The sequence below is a fragment of the Rhinopithecus bieti genome, unplaced genomic scaffold, assembly GCF_001698545.2.
Source record: "Rhinopithecus bieti isolate Rb0 unplaced genomic scaffold, ASM169854v2 scaffold_12573, whole genome shotgun sequence".
Taxonomy (NCBI): Eukaryota; Metazoa; Chordata; class Mammalia; order Primates; family Cercopithecidae; genus Rhinopithecus; species Rhinopithecus bieti.
In genome coordinates, this window is record NW_016807321.1 from 488505 (window position 1) to 496456 (window position 7952).

General features: G+C 59.7%; 1 protein-coding gene across 1 annotated transcript in view; it reads right to left on the reverse strand.

Moving 5' to 3' along the window:
• The window catches only part of CABLES2 (Cdk5 and Abl enzyme substrate 2), an 18806-nt gene extending 10861 nt beyond the window's left edge, over nucleotides 1-7945 (reverse strand). Inside the window, exon 1 of the mRNA XM_017881192.1 lies at nucleotides 7829-7945. The gene's annotated coding sequence lies outside the window, so the exon portion shown is untranslated. The remainder of the gene's footprint in view (nucleotides 1-7828) is intronic.
• Nucleotides 7946-7952: the final 7 nt, after the last annotated feature.

A 7952-nucleotide genomic window follows, 5' to 3' on the forward strand; every position in this document is an offset into this window, starting at 1 on the left:
CCCAGGCTGGAGTGCAGTGGTGCGATCTTGGCTCACTGCAACCTCCACCTCCCAGGTTCAAGCAATTCTCCTGCCTCAGCCTCCCGAGTAGCTGAGAGTACAGGTGCCTGTCACCACGCCCAGCTAATTTTTGTATTTTTGGTAGAGATGGGGTTTCACCATGTTGGCCAGGCTGGTCTTAAACTCCTGACCTCAAGTGATCTGCCCACCTTGGCCTCTTAAAGTGCTGGGATAACAGGTGTGAGCCACCGTGCCCAGCCGGGGTCAGGTCTTGATAAAACCACCCTAAGTAGAAAATACAGAGTCGCAAGTTAACTTAATACACCTACCTATGGACATCACAGCTCAGCCCAAACTCAACAGGCTCAGAACACTTGCACTTGCCTGCAGCTGGGCAAAGTCATCTCACACAAAGCCTATCTTTTTTTTGAGACCGAGTCTTACTCTGTCATCCAAGCTGGAGTGCAGGGGCTTGATCTCGGCTCACTGCAACCTCCACCTCCCAGGTTCAAGCGATCCTCCCTCCTCAGCTTCCCAAATAACTGGGATTACAGGTGCCTGCCACCACTCCTGGCTAATTTTTGTATTTTAAGTAGAGACGGGGTTTCAACGTGTCAGCCAGGCTGGTCTCGAGCCTCAAATGATCCACAGGCCTCGGCCTCCCAGTGCCAGGATGACAGGCGTGAGCCACCGTATTTATAACAAAGTGGGAAACAGCTCCTGTAATTTGTTGGATACTGTACTGAAAGTGAAAAAGAACGTGGTTGTAGGGAGTACCAAGTACAGTTTGAAGTCAGGAACTTAAGATGTAATTAAAATCTTTTAAAAGGCAAAGGCAACAAGAGCTTGTTGAAAACAAGCTAGGATTGAAAACAGAAAATCCAGTAAAACGCCTGGTGCCTCACACTGGCCCCATCACCAGACACAACTGTGCAACCGTCCAGTCCCAGCTGGAGGTAGGGGCAGGGGACCAGCCGGATGGCTGCAGAAGGTAGGTGAGCAGCTGGCCAGAAGAGAGCACTTGGGCGATGGGACCAGGAGGGGCTGGGGATGCAGTGGGCTGGCCTGGAGAGTAGGGTGGGTGGGGAAGGAGGAGCTAGGGCAGGCAGCAGGCTCTGAGGGCAGCGGAGGGGCACAGCACCCAGCTGCATGCTGAGGGGGTATGTGGCAGATGCTGGCTGTCCCGAGAAGCCCAGGTGAGTGAGTGCTGGCCTGTGATGGGTGAGGGTGGGCAGGCTGCCCCAAGAAGAGCCCACCGGAGGCTGGACGGGCAGGGCCCGTACTGGGGAAAGAAGCCGGTGAAGGAGGAGATTTGGGGACTGTCCCCAGATAGGTGTTTGTGTGTCCTGCCCTACAAGGCTGGGCCTGGAGGCCCTGAGGACCAGCCTGTGTGTCTTTCTGGAAGCCCCTTCTCACGGGGAATTACCAGGGGATGCCTGGGTATGTGCATGCCTGGGACCTCATTCGGAGGCCCGTGGGGGCCCCAGCAGAAGCCGGGGGCCCCGTGGCAGCCTGCCTGGCAACACCATTGGAGCCTCTGGCCCAGGATGCAGAGGAACTGCAGGGGGGAGGCTGACGCTGCTGCCGGCTGGCCCAGCTCCTCCATGATTTTCTGGTCGCTGCAGGAATGATGGGTTTCTCTCTACCACGCTTTAAAATCTGTTCCCAGCGGGTTCTTCTGCAGATTTTTCTCTGTAATTTCCTTCTCCTTTCTTCTTTGTAAGCATCTTATTAGTAAACTAGATCTGCACAGTTCTAGGAGGGAGGCAGCATTCTGACCCTCATTTCACGGGTGGGTAAACTGAGGCACGGAGGTGTTTAGCAACTTGCCCAAGTAGACATGGCTGGTAAGAAACAGAGTGGGGACCTGAGCCCATGTGGATGGCGGGGGCTGCACCCGGCGGCACCGCTCCCGCTGCGTCAGCTGGAACGGCGGCTGCGTCAGCTGGAACGGCGGCTGCTCTCCGCGGTTTCTCAGGGGTTCATTTTCTGAACCTGGCCCTGCTGCAGGTCACGTTGTTTGGTTTGAGTCCAGAAGACTCTGACAATGCTGAAGGAGGTGCCTGCCCACGGGTGCAGGGCAGGGCGGCCAAGTGGGGAGGACGCCGCTTTGGCCTTCCCTTCCCCTCTGCCTCCACGGGAGCTGGCGCTGAGGGAGAACGAGGGAGGTGCTTCCCTTCCAGAACCAGGCTGTCACAACTGCATGTGTCACCACAGCAGGGTGCTGCTGCTAACGGGACGGGCACTGGCATGTGCAGATGGGACCCAGGCCAGTGTCCACTGCTTGGCTCCTTTGGAGGATGGGCTGGGAACCCATGAGATGGACCCCTGCTCGCCCCGGGCTCCACAGAGAGGTGTCCGTGTGTCTGGCAGACACGGAGAGGATCATGCATGTACAGATGCACCACCTCACACCTAGTTGGGAGCAGCACACATGCCCGTCAGCAGGAGGCAGGACACGCATGATCAGGGATGGCATGCACAGCATGGCTGCACGTGCACACAGACGCCACCCAGGTTGAGAGGCTCATCACGTAGTGACACAAGTCACTGTCTCAGTGTGGTGGAGGGGCTGAGGAGGGGCACCAGGGAGCTGGGCGGCTGGCCAGCTGTCTCAGCAGGGGAGTGGCTACATGGGGTGTGCCCAGGCACACGTTCCATGTGCTTCACTCATCCTGCATGCACCGGACGCCTCCATCCAAAACATGCCAGGAACAAGCGAGCAAAGCAGAAAGAACGAGGCCCTCAGCAAGGCCCACACCCCACACCCCACGCCCCACACACTGCGGCAAATGCGGGTTCTGCCGAGTCCCAGGAGGCCCCGCTCCTGCCCAGCCATGGCAGAGTTAGACCAGCAGCGCCGACTCGTGGTTCCCCCCACATGGCAGCGACCTGCTCGAAGCTGCCTCCATCTGACTTTTGGGAAGAAGGGGTTGGGGGCTGGGGCGGCAGGAAGGCTGCCCTCCAGATCTGCGGACACACCTCACTCTCAGCACTAAACAGCGGGCCACCAATGCCTCCACCCAAAGTCATGCTCACAGACAGGAAGAGAAATCGGCTATTAAATACTGTTTCTAGTGTTCGGTACATTTCCTTTCCTTTGTAACGGAAGAAATGCCCAGAAGGGCTGAGGCCTGAAGACCCCAGCCCCATTAGAAACCCAAAGCTGTGTGCAGGAGCCGCCGTGAGGCTCAGAGGGCACTCAGGAGGCCCGGCTGGGTGAAGGGGCCATTGAAGTGATCTTGACAGTAGGTCCGACAACGTGAGGATAGCTGGGAGCCTCTGCCAAATGACTGCGCTTCTGTCCCATGGCGTGCCCGCTCCAGCACCGGGGAGACTGGAACCCTCCCTCGCCAGGAAGGCATGGGCAGTGGTGGTGTTCGGCTGCTCCCAGCTCCAAGAGTGGGCAATGGTCTTGTCTGACCACCCCCAGCCCCACCCCCTGGCCTGGGCACCTGGCATGCCATGGACCCTGGGGCACAGCCGTTGAATGAGTGGCTGGTCCCAAGTCCAGCACTCTCTGTTGCCTCACCCAGCGAAAGCATCCATATGGGGTCCCGGGGCTGGGCGGAGTGGGAGGTGTCGCGTGGCCTCTGGGTTGCGATGGGAGATGGGCCCCCAGGCTCTGGCCTCAGCTGACCACCGTCAGCTACTTGCCAGCTGGAGAGCAAGAAACCCCCAAATCAGGCTTGTAAACAAGGCGCCAGATGCCAGGCTGAAATTGGTTTAACTTGGACAGCAGCTTGGCAATGCTGAGTGGCTCCTGGCCCAGACAGCAGCCTGTCCCACAGCTGCAGCCCAGCCCGGGGCCCAGGCCTTTCCCCAGATGCATCTCGGCACACACCCTCCAGAACTGGGGGCTCTGCTTGCTGATGGCTGCATGCCGGCTCTTTGCCGGGCCACATCTGTCTGCAATTCGGGGAAACTTGTTTGCTTGAGGGGATGCCACTCCCACCTCATTAACGCTGTGACACTCACCAAGGGCTGTTGTGGGTTAAACTGTATCGCCCCCAAGAGAGGGTAAAGTCCCATCTGTGAATGGGACCTCAGATGGAAAGAGGGTCTTAGCAGATGTCATCAAGTTAAGATGTCACGGGGTAAGTCCTAATCCAACAACTGGTGTCCCTGTGAGGAAATCACCACGGGGAGACACAGACACGCAGGAACAGTGAGGCGCGGAGGCGGAGGCGGAGGCAGAAAATGGAGCCACAAGCCCAGGAGCGCCTGGAGCCACCAGAAGTAGGAAGAGGCAGGAAGGATCCTCCCTGGAGCCTGCAGAGGGAGTGTGGGCCTGTCCACACCTTGAGGTTGGGCTTCTGGCCTCCAGAGCTGGGAGAGGCCACGCTGGTGCCGTGAGCCGCCGGGTTTGGGGGAGGAGTCGGTGGGGAGGAGGCTGCAGATGGAGCACCCCGGCACCTGCTCAAACCCAGCTGGGGAGGCCCAGAGATCCTGCTTGCTTTTGGACATTAGGCAATGGCAATGTTAAAAGTGAAAATAAACCTGGTTGGAAGTTCTGTGAGGAAAACAGAGATTCTAATGATTCACCCACTGGCTCAACACAAAGTGCCACACCAGGCTGGGCCTCCCTGGGAAAGAAAAACTATTAAGGACTGAGGTGTGACTGCTCCCTGAGCAGCCTTGCTGTAACAGGAGGCTCCATTTGGCTGGGTGTGGTGGCTCCCACCTGAAATCCCAGCACTTGGGGGGCTAAGACGGATCATTTGAGCCAGAGTTTAAGACCAGCCTAGACAATATAGTGACACCCCATCTCTGCTAAAATAAAAACTTAGCAGGGTGTGGTGGTGTGCGCCTATAGTTCCAGCTACTTGGAGGCTGAGGCAGGAGGATAACTCGAGCCCAGGAGGTAGAAGCTGCAGTGAGCTGTGATTGTGCCACTGCACTCCTGCTTGGGAGACAGAGAGAGACCCTGTTTCAAAAAAAAAGAGGCTCTGCTCACCTCACACTGACTCCTGCCACATACCTCACTGAGCCCTGGGCACGCATCTGACCTCTGACCTCAGGAAGGCCGTGCTTAGTGGGAACCTGATTCTCAGAGGAGATTGAGGCTCAGAGAGGCCATGTCACCTGTTCAAGGTCACAGAGGTATTGCACAGTGCAGCCGGGATTCTAAGCCAAGTCTTTTCCCAGAGCCTAGGTCAAACCACCACAGTCACGAGACCAACATCAGGGCTACCTTCAGGACTTTCAGAATTCTCTCCATTTGCTGAAACCAATTCATCCTAGAACTCCTGAGCCAGGAGCTAGCAGCCCCTTTTGCTGGGGTAGCCACACTTCCCTTGCCCAGCAGCCAGGCCCAGGGAACACAGGGAGAAACGGATGTCCTCACACTGGGGGCTGCCTATCAGGGGAGGGGCCACGGCCCTCGGACCCAAGGTCAGCACCACGAACTTGGCAGCAGAGCCCCAGGAGGGATGCCTCCCCACCAGGAACAGAGTGGGGTTCAGGAAAGACCTGAACAGGGACGTGGGGGCCGAGGAGGAGGGAAGGGAGGAGACCGCCCTGGGTGAGGCAAGGGGTGGGGGCGCTCGGGCCCATGGTGCGTATGGCAGGAGGACCCCAGGCACCCAGCCCATGCCGTGTCCCATCCTGTGCCAGGGATGCCAGCCACAGCACACCCTCTAGGATCCCACAGGGCAGGGATGTGCTGCACATGGGCAGCATGCTGCACTCAGGACTGTCACCACGGAGGCTCTGGGCCTGCAGGGGGTGCTTTCTCAGTTACAGGCGCTTTCCCGCAGCATCGCCATGCCCTGCCTCCCTCCACTGGAGTGGGCTCCACTCCATGCCAGGCCTGGTGCACACAGAGGTGCATGAACTCTGTGGAAGGAGGGCCTACGACAGCACCCGGTCTGCCTGGCGTCACCATCCGGTTCTGGACACTCACATGCAGGACTGAGGGAGAAAGCTGCTTCCATGTCAAACAGCAGGGCCCAGAGTGAGGGAGAAGCCCAGCACACCTGCAGGGCTCAGCCCGCTGGGGAGAGCCCACTTCCCATGGAGCCCACACCCTGGGGCCTTGCCCCTCCGCCCTGGAGAGTCGCCACCTAGTTCCATCTCTCCCGCTTTCCTGAAGGAGCTGGCCATGCCAAGTGCATGGGGCCTGGCTGCCATATTCAGGCAAATCCATCCCTCTGCTCCAATCACCCCTCTGACCCTCCCTGGAGCAGTGGCCAGGCATGTCCGTGGGGGGACATCTTGTGGACAGGTCTGGGTCTGCAGGCGCCCTCAGCCTGGCTACGGCCAGGAACACTTCCAAGGATGGAGTGCTCTGCGACCTGCGTGTGATGCAACCTGCATGTGACGTCATCGTCTTTGAGGACAGAGTGCTGTGTTCTGGGCCCAAACTTCCCCAACCAAAGACCTTAGAGGAAAGCAATGCCTCAACCTGCCTGAAGACCAGGGGTGTGGGGCGACTCTGATGACCTCTAGGTAACCAAGGAGGCCATGCCAGCCTTGACCCAAGAGCTCTGTGTCAGCCCCCTTCGGTGCACACCTACCTGCAGGGGCTGCCTCTGGGAACAGCGGCCCAGCAGGCACTTGGACCTGTGGACAGTGGCTCCCTTTGAAAAGGAACTGCAATAACAAGCAGCCAGTCCTAGGCCCAGAGCCCACAGTCACTCCCGGAGGTGAGGGCTGCGGGGTGGGGTGGGACAGCCCCGGGGCGCAGGAGGCAGGGTCACCCAGGGCCTATGGTCTCTGGGGGAAGGACACAGGGTGTCGGGCGGCGAGGGGCCATCTGGGCAGGGGGCACACGCTGAGACAGGCAGGGCTCATGGTTGGGGTTGCCCTGGGATGGGCTGAGGTAGTTCCCAGAAATGGAATCAAGGCAGGGGGAGCAATGGTAAACCCAAGGTGTGACAGGCCCAAGGGTACCGAGCTGAGAGTGATGGGGGGGAGAGCGGGCATCAGCAGGGAAGTGACAGGTAGAGGAGGGGTGCCAGAGACCAGTGGCTATGGGATGGGAGGTCTGGCTGTGCGGGGGACTCTAGGAACAGGTGTCAGTGACAGTGCCAGGAGGACCCCAGCCCACTTGCTGCATCTGAGGAGGTGGGCACAGAGGGTGTGGCCCGGTTCAGAGAATTCGAGGAGATGCACAGGGCTTTCCGTGTGTCCCTGTGTCCCGGGCACTGGTACCAATGGATGAGAGTGGGAGCATGTCCAGAGCCCACAGGGCTGGAGGGTCTCAGGGGTAATAAGGGCTGAGTGAACCCTAAAACCCATTTCAGAGGGCTGACAACGTGGAGTCCCAGACCCCATATCCAGGGGCTGAGAGAATTCAGGGGACAATGAACCCTACGTGTGGGGGCTGACAGGGCCTGAGGAAACCCTCATCGGGCCCAGGAACCCCCAGTTCTGTATCCAAGACTGAAAAGGCCCCAGGTCACCTGACCCCTTTGTCCTGGCCTGATGAGGCCCCAGGCTGACCCTGACCCCTGTGTCCTGGGTTGACAGGGGCTCAGGTCACCTGAACCTCTATCCAGGGCTGACAAGGCCCCAGGTGAACCCAACCCCTTTGTCCTGGCCTCTGTCCAGGGCTGACAAGGCCCCAGGTCACCTGACCCCCTTGTCCTGGCCTGATGAGGCCCCAGGTTGACCCTGACCCTTGTGTCCTGGGTTGATGAGGCCCCAGGTGACCCTGACCCCTGTGTCCAGGGTGGACAAGGCCCCAGGTCACCTGACCCCCTTGTCCTGGGCTGATGAGGCCCCAAGTAATCCTGACCCCTGGTCCTGGGCTGACCCCGCCCCCGTCCCCGTCCCGGTCCCCGCACCCAGCGTCCTGGGCTGACCTGGCTGGGCCCCCACTCACCTCTGGCGCTGCCCGTCCAGGCCGAGGCCGGTGGGCGCCTGCGTGGGGCTGAGCAGGCCCTGGGGCGCGGGGGTCCTGGCGGGCAGCCCGGGCAAGCCGGCTGGGGGCTCCGGCGGCGGCGGCA